At 37.9% G+C, this 9,059-nt stretch overlaps 1 pseudogene; it reads right to left on the bottom strand.

The window, feature by feature from the left end:
- Nucleotides 1-1,065: 1,065 nt before the first annotated feature.
- On the bottom strand, nucleotides 1,066-2,914 carry LOC119000566 (U3 small nucleolar RNA-associated protein 4 homolog; annotated as a pseudogene).
- Between the last annotated feature and the right edge of the window lie 6,145 nt (nucleotides 2,915-9,059).

Below are 9,059 nucleotides of genomic sequence, written 5' to 3'. Positions count from 1 at the left end.
AGAGAGGAGAATGGAGGGAAAAAGAGAGAAACATCAACGTGTGAGAGAAGCTTCAGTGGGTTGTTTCCTACACGCCCTAGAGCGGGGACCTGGCCCGTAACCCAGGCATGTGCCCTGACTGGGAATCGAACTGGTGACCTTTCAGTTCACAGGCCAGTGCTCAACCCCCTGAGCCACACTAGCCAGGGATCATTTCAGTGTATTTTTAAAAAGTTTATTTGAGATGACTTATTTGACCCTTGGATTATTTAGAAGTATGTTGTTTAGTATCTAAGTATTTTTTGAATTACTTGCTATTTTTCTGTCAGTTTGATTCCATCCTGGCTTGAAAATATACCCTGTACATATATATTCCATTCTTTCAGATTCCTTCTGTACCCCAGGATATGGTTTATCTTCATATACATTCATTGGGGATGTGAAAGAATGTGTTCTTCTGCTGTTTTAGCACAGTGTTTTGTAAATTAACTAGTGCTATTGATTGATAGGTCGTATTGAGTTCTTCTATATCCTTGATGATTTTCTCTCTATTTGTTCTATAAATTGATGGGGGTAGGTGTTGAAGTCTTCAACTATAACTGTTATATATGCATTTCTCCTTTCGGTTCTGTCACTTGTTGTTTTACATATGGTATAGCTCTATTTTATGACACACATTTAGGACTGCCGTGTTTCCTGGGTAGATTAACCCTTTTATCAATAATGTCCTTCTCTATCTCTGGTAATTTACTTTTCCCTGATGTCTCTTTATCTGATATTAATATAGCCACTCCTGCTTTCTATTTATTGATGAGCCTATGGTATATCTTTTTCCTCCTTCTCCTTTACAATCTGTTTATATTATTATATTTGAAGTGAGTTTCTTGTAGACAGCATATAGCTGAGTCATATTTTTGGCCAATCCCTTTCTTTCAATTGATGTATTTATAATATTTATATTTATAATAGCTATGTTGATCTTAAGTTTGCTATTTAATTTTTGTTTTCTATTTGTTCTGCTTTTCATTTGTTTTTTCATTGCCTTCCTATGGATTACTTGAATATTTGTTAGAATACCATTTTGGCTTATCGATAACATTTTTTCCTAAAGAACAGTTTTGTTTTATCATCATGATTTGTGAAAACAGGGTAGAACAGTTCAAGGATGTACACATAGACAGTGTCCTCTTTTAGATTCCAAATTTCTTTTTTGATGGGTGGTGGGAGCTGAGCAATACTGTCATCCAGAGGCCATTCTACACCCACCAGTGTTCTTTCATCTAAAAGATCCAGTAGGAGCTTGTATATCTTACTAATTTTTAAAATATATTTGATTGATTATGCCATTACAGTTGTCTCCTTACCCCCCTTCATTCCCCTCCACCCTGCACACCCTCTCCCACCCACTTTCCCCCACTTTAGTTCAGGTCCATGTGTCATAGGTTCTTTAGCTTCTACATTTCCCACACTACTCTTGCTCTCCCCCTATTTTCTCCCCACCGTCTATGCTACTTATTCTCTGTACCTCTTCCCCCTCTCTTTTCCTCCCACTCCCCTGTTGCTAACCTTCCATGTGATCTCCACTTCTGTGGCTCTGCTCCTGTTTCAGGTGTCTGCTTAGTTTGCTTTTGTTTTAGGTGTGGTTGTTAATAACTGTGAGTTTGCTGTCCATTCACTGTTCATATTTTTTATCTTCTTTTTCTTAGATAAGTCCCTTTAACATTTCATATAGTAAGGACTTGGTGATGATGAACTCAGATAAGGTCAAGTTCAAGGATTATGTCTTAGTAATTTTAAAGGCATGGATTTTGTGCCTCCTGATGACACCTGATTCACTCATGGAAGGAAGTGGATTGTACAGGTTTTGTTAAATGGAAGAGGCAATGACTTATTGATAATGCTGAACATGTAGGCATCGTGGAGAAGCATGTGCATTGGTCTCTTGGGATGAAAACTGATGTGTGTGATGGGAGTATGCATTTAGAGACAAGTGATGAAACATCTGTGGCTGGATGTTCTGGCTCTACTCTATATACTGCCTAGGATGCTATATTCAAATATCTGCTGGTCAGAATTAGCAGTGACAATGTTGTTGGTATTGGGGCGATGGCCAGAGCAGTCACAGCCTTTGTAAGTTGTGACTTACAAAGAGCTCTCTAAGCAGAAAAATTGTAAGCAGGCACTATACAGTGAAGTTTTAGGTGTTTTACTTATACGCATGGACTCCAGCACTAGTACCTGATGCAGCTATCCAATTTCCATTTGGAATGGTTGTCAAAAGACATGTGTACTCTACCATGCCTGAGTGAGGCTGTAAAGTATGTAGATGCTTAAAGCCTGATTCCAACAGCTGAATGATATGTGGAGACCCCTGATTGGAAGCCACAAAGAGCTTTGTTGAATCTCTGGAAAACAAAATCTGAAGCACAGAGTGAGGAAATGCTGACATTTTGGGAAAACCTTTGCAGGCTTATGTTGCCATGTTCATAATTTAACTGGTAGATAAAAAACCAAGAAGCTGTAGAATAGGCCATCCAAATTCCACATGGGGAAATAGATACAGCTGCAAATAATGTTCTTAGGACACTTCTCTTGAGGTGCAGTAAATGATCAGCATCTTTAGAGAGTGGAGGGGTATCCCCATGCCTTCCTGTTGCAAATATGGATCCCAGTCGCCAAAGATCCAAGTGATGAAAAAACTGAAAGAGCAGAAGCTGCCTCTTTTGAACAGGAGAGATGCTGGTGGGGAAAAGTGATATTTCAGAGAGGTGTCATTTCTTTACCTCCATTTTTTTCCATGAGAGAATGAGTGACTAAGTGTGTGTCAGTGCTTCCAAACATCAGTGCTGTGAGCCACGGTTTGCACACCGTGAGTGTGATGCTGAAATGGCTTTGTTCGCACCCATTTCTTCTCACTGCTGTTGGAAGTCACAGAGAATGAATAAATTTATAACAAGTTATAAGTTTCCACGGTGTCATCTATTCTCAAAACAGCCAATCTATTTGGTTATTGTAAGCTGCAGAGCAGATCCCTGATGGAACATAATTAAAGAAATTAATTCAAGGTATGATAAATTCATTTCCAGTGGATGGGTGTCCTCTTCTTTCCACCCCAGTCCCATGTGTGTGGGCACTCCTGTGGTCTTCCTGGAAGTGTGTGCAGCACCTATCTATAGTATTTTTTAAATATAGATTTTTGAATGTATCTCTTTGTATAGCTTTTTTAGTGGTTGCTAGGTATTGCATTATGTACATAACTTGTCATGGTCCACCAGTGTAGTCATGTTATCAGTTCACAGGAAGTATAGAAACCTTAACTCCCTTTATGTCTTATTATCCCCCTTCCTTTATAATATAATTGTATTAAATATTTCCTCTACATATATTTAGAGCTGCATCAGGAGTATTCCAACTGTCAAACATAATTTAGAAAGTCAATTGTATTTAACCTTATTTTTACTTCAACTGTCAAACATAATTTAGAAAGTCAATTGTATTTACCCTTATTTTTTCTTGCCATGTTGTCGATTGTATTTACCCATAATTTTACTTCAACTGTCAAACATAATTTAGAAAGTCGATTGTATTTACCCTTATTTTTTCTTGCCATGTTTTCCTTTCCTGGTGTTTCAGAGTTCTTTCATTTTCTTTCCTTTTAAAGAATTTCCTTTAGCCCTTGTTGTAGGTTAGCTTGGCTTACCTATAACATATTGTAGTTATGACATATTCTTGACATAGTCTTAGTTTTTCTTTATCTGTGAATGTATTGATTTTTTCTTCATTCCTGAAGAATATTTTCACTGGATTGATGGTTCCTTTTTCATTTCAATGCTAGAAAAATGAGCCACTTCTTCCTGACTTCTCTGGTTTCTAATGAAAAATCTCATTCAAAAATTTTTTCGCTGTAGATAAGGTGTCATTTTTTTCTGGCTGCTTTCAAGATTTTTTTTCCTGCTTTTAGTTTTCAGAAGTTTAATTATGATGCATCTTGGTGTGAATTTTTGGGGGGGTTTATCCTGTTTAGAATTCACTCAGCTCTTTGAATTGATAGGTTTATATCTTTTTCCAAATTTTAGTAGGTTTCAGCCATGATTTCTTTGAGCACTTTTATAGCCTGCCCACTTTTAGTCTCTTTCTGAGACTTTGACTTGAATGTTAGGCCATTTGTTATAGTACCGCAGGTCCCCAAGGCACTATACACACATTTGTTCAGTCTTTTTTCTCTGTGTTCAGAATGGGTAATTTTTGTTCTGTCCAAAAATCCACTGACTCCCTCCACCTATTCCTTTCATTTTACTATTAAGCTTAACCAGTGAGATTTTTATTTTGGTTTCTGTATTTTTTTCATTTAATTTCCATTTTATTCTTTTTTTTTCTATTTCTTTGCTTGTGGTTTTGTAGGTCCTTGCTAAGACTTTCTACTTTTTTCATTTGTTTTGAGCATGTTAATAATTACTTGTTAAAGCACTTTAATGATGGCTCCTTTAAAATCTTTGACATGTAATTCTAATATCTTTGTTATCTTCACTCTGGCATCTATTGTCTTTTCCTACTCATTTTCTTTCTGGCTCTTAGTATGATACGTGATTTTTGACCGAAACAGCTACATATTTGTTATTATAAGACTCAAAATCTTATTTAAACTTTGAGTTAGCTGATTTCCTTTGGCACCTTCCAGTGCAGCACATAAGGGGACCAGAGGGTGCTGCCTTGTTACTGCCCGGTGGGGGGTAAAAAGTCCAGGTTCCCCACTTAGCCTCCACTAACACCTCAGGAAGGGGTTCTTCATACCTACCTGCTGGACAGGTATGGGAGTTACAGCTCCCCAGGAGTTTTTCACTAATACTTTGGTGAGGGTGGCCTTATTACTAACGAGCAATGGTGAAAGCTCTGACTCTTCATTTGGCCTCTGCTAATGCCACTCCAGCAGAAAGGTGGTAGTGAGGGGGCTCATCACTGCTCTATGTTGGTAGATGTCTAGATTTCCCCTGTGGTCCCCAATAACATCAAGAAGTAGAAAGGGGTTTGTTGATGACCTGTGGGAATGAAAAGGTGAACATTACCAGCTCTTTGCTTTTTTTTTTTTTTCTTTCTGGCATTACCACAGGAGGAAGTTGGGTGCCTTGTTACAGGCTGGCAAAGGGGAAGTCTAGATTCTCCACCCAACCTTGGCTTTTTTTTTGTCTGTGACATTTGGCTGGAGTAAAGCAGTCATTGTCCAAAAGTTTTCTGTCTTGCTAGGATGCCCCTTTCTCAGTCCTTCTGGATAGAGCAAGCTTTTGTGGAGCTCTTTTGGACTGTGCTCATTGGTGTTTAGAAGTTGTTAGATTTTTTTAAAAATTTTAAATATGGAATGAGTGAGGAAAAAAGAGACTCTGTGGAGCTTACCACCATATTCTGGCTTCGGTTCTGAGGTCTCTGGCTCTTCTGTTTTCTTTATACCTTTCAGAATTTTCTTGTCTGTCTTTACATATAATGTCCAGGGATTTTAGCTGTATTTGTGGGAGGACTAGGGAAAAGTATGCCAACTTCAACTTCTTGGTAACAAATCTATGTACCACTTTTGAAATTAAAAACCAAATCTTAAAACAATTAAGTTATATTTTTGGGAAACAGTTCTATTTGTTAATAGTTAGTGAAATATGGCTTCTATATCTACTGAGGTTTCCTTATCCCTTTTCTAGTCAGTGGGCTATTATTGTGTGTATATGTTTGTACATACAAGTTAATTTTTTAAAGCTAACTAGGATCTCAAAACTTAAAGAAATTGCTATTAATTTGGTTCAGCAATAAATACACAATGCAATGGGAAGGAGAGCATTATCCCTGCCCTGTAATCTGTGGCATTTTAATTAAAATGCATGTGTTTACTAAAAGCTTATAGCTGTTGCCTAGGCCAGGTGGCTCGGTTGGAGCACCATTCCCTACACCAAAAAGGTTGCGGGTTTGGTCCCTGAACAGTGAACATACCTAGGTTGTATATTCTATCCCTGGTTGTGCACAAGTGGGAAAAACTGATCAATGTTTCTCTCTCTCTCTCTCAAAAAAATCAATAGACATATCCTTGGGTGAGAATTTTTTTAAAAAGCTCACAGCTGTTAATGTATTAATGGAATCAGGTGGCGGGCCCAAGAAATCATGTTTTAATAGGTGCCGTACTCAGCTAAGACTAAGACTACAAAAGAATTCTTTAATTTCTGCACATTTTCTATTTTTAAAATTTTATTTATTTTTAGAAAGAGGAGAAGGGAGCGAAAAAAGAGAGGGAGAGAAACATTGATTGATTGCCTCCTTATGTACCCCAACTGGGGACTGAACCCACAATGCTGACATGTGCCCTGACCAGGAATAAAACCAGCAGCCTTTCGCTTTGTGGGATGATGCTCAGTGAACTGACCCACACAGGTCAGGGATGCATAGCATTTTCTTTACTAACTTCCTTAGATGCTCTGGACTTTTTGTCCTAACTATCCTAAATAGTCTTGTTTGGCACAATTAATCACCTTACTTGCTGGGAAATTCATTTAATAATTTATGTAAATAGCTCAATAAAGTTCTTGAGGGTACACACTCAATATTTATCATATCATCTCAAGTACTGGAGAAGTCTTTAATCTTATAAAGTTATGCATTGACTGGGGGGGGGGGGTGTGCTCTGTATAAGAAGTCCCAGTTCATGAAAGAGACAGAAGAATAGTTGCCTCACAGACTGTTCTTCAGGCAACTATCGTTTTATGTGTATCTGTGCTACATAGGCAGCCAGTGATTTTAACTGAGATAGAAACTAAATGAATTAGGTTTAAGGCTGACAAATTTGGTATTTACTTTGCTTGATGGCAAATCTACTCAGTTAACTTGAATGTCTAACTAAGATGACTATGTTACCAACCTCTAGCTGCAAAGAAAGGAGAACTGAAGGTCAGTGTAAAATGGTAGAAAGCGAGGAGTTAGGTACAGTAAATTGATTCTGAGCAGATCTTCTTATAGCTTGATTAAACATTTTTTGATAACCTTAACTGTGAATTTTCTTGCTATATTGTCTCACAGTGTTTTTTATTTTAATTTATTTTCACTAAAGTAACTTATTAATATTTTGGTTGGATTTAGAATTAAATCCTCAGCCATGTGTAGACATCTCTTAATTATGACCAAAGACTGGTAGGGCTAAAAAGTGTTGAATATGAATTGGATACTGCATTCTAGTAACTAATTAGTTATTATTCATTATCTACCCACAAAGTATTTGTTTAAAGTTTTCTTTACTAGCATGTCTTCCTTGCATTGCTTGACTCAGTGACAATTGTCATATTATTTTTAAAAATTCCTTTTTAAATGATATAAAACCTGATTGAGAATCATCCTGAAGCACAACAAAGAGAATTATCCTTGTGAGAAGCAGCTTGAATTGCTGCCATTGGATTTGTAATTTGAGTAGGCTTTTGATTTGGAATTTGTCTTTAAAAATAACTTTTTGACTTACATCGATTCATGTGATGGTTGTATCTCTCCTGGTCAGCACTCAGATCCACTCTAAGACTTTAGTTCCAGATGACTGACAGTCTCTTTGAGGTGTTCCACCCAGGGTCTCCAAAGTGAATCTATGTATGCCACAAGGACTGTATTTTATGTACTCTTATTACTAGTCACCAAATGTTGTGCACACTACTTTGTCTGACTAAGTAACAGAAAATTTTAGCCAGAAAAATGATAATGTGTACAAATTTTATGTTTAGAAAGACATTCAGCCAATATCTTAATTAATGAATATTTTATAAGATATGTGGTCTAATAATCTTTTAGTCATAGTGAAAATGTCAGTATGTTCTTAATCTTCTGTGCCAAATATTATTCTCGACTTCCAGCCAAGATGAAGGTGTGGGTAGATACACTGTGCCTCCTTGCACAACCAAAAGAACAACAACAAATTTAAAAGCAAACAAAAATCAAAAGTATGAGAAAATCCAACTGTATGGAAGTCAGACAACCAAGGAGTTAAAGAAAAAAACATTTATCCAGGCTGGTAGGAGGAGGGGAGATAGTCAGCTGTGGTGGAGAGGATGCATACATAGCAAGGCAGTGGCTAGAGGACCTGGACAGGTGAGGCAGCAGCTGGTGAACCAGCTGGTTCCACATTTGCATGCAGATAAACCAGGAGGAAAAACTGGGGAGCAAGACAGATTGTGCCACCCAGGGTTCCAGTACAGGGAAATAAAGCCCCAAAACCTCTGACTGAAAAACCTGTGGGGGTTGCAGTGGCTAGAGAAACTTCTAGCCTCACAGGAGAGTTTGTTGGAGAGACACAAAGGGCCTAGAATGTACACAAACCTGCCCACCTGGGAATCAGCACCAGAAGGGCCCAATTTGCTTATGGGTAATGGAGGAAATGACTGAAAGCTGGCTGAGAACCTAAGCAAGCAATATTGTTCTCTCTTGGATCCCTCCCCCATATACAGTGCCACAGCAATGTGGGTTGCCCTGCCCTGAGGAATACATAAGGCTCTGCCCCTTACTATGTAACAGGTGCACCAAGACAAAAAATATGGCCCAAATGAAAGAACGGATCAAAGCTCCAGAAAAAATAGAACCAAGCAATGAAGAGATAGCCAACCTGTCAGATGCAGAGTTCAAAATACTGGTAACCAGGATGCTCACAGAAATGATTGAATATGGTTGTGAAATAGAGGAAGAAGTGAAGACTATGAAAAGTGAAATAAAGGAAAATGTACAGGGAACTACAATGAAGGAAGGAAACCAGGACTCAAATCAATGAAAGCAGAAGGAGCAGAGGGAAGAAATAAACATTCAACCAGAACAGAATAAAGAAACAACAATTCAAAAAAAATGAGGAGAGGTGTAGGAACCTCCAGAACATCTTTAAAAGTGCCAACATCTGGCCCATCGGTCAATGACTGGATCAAAAAACTATGGTACATTTACACAATGGAATTCTATGCTGCAGAAAGGAAGAAGGAACTACTACCCTTTGCAACATCATGGATGGAACTGGAAAGCATTATGCTGAGTGAAATAAGCCAGGCGGTGAAAGACAAATACCATATGATATCACCTTTAACAGGGAT

Source organism: Sturnira hondurensis, unplaced genomic scaffold (assembly GCF_014824575.4).
Source record: "Sturnira hondurensis isolate 20B ecotype Veracruz unplaced genomic scaffold, ASM1482457v3 Scaffold0015793, whole genome shotgun sequence".
Taxonomy (NCBI): domain Eukaryota; kingdom Metazoa; phylum Chordata; class Mammalia; order Chiroptera; family Phyllostomidae; genus Sturnira; species Sturnira hondurensis.
This window is presented reverse-complemented; position numbering and strand designations above follow the sequence as displayed.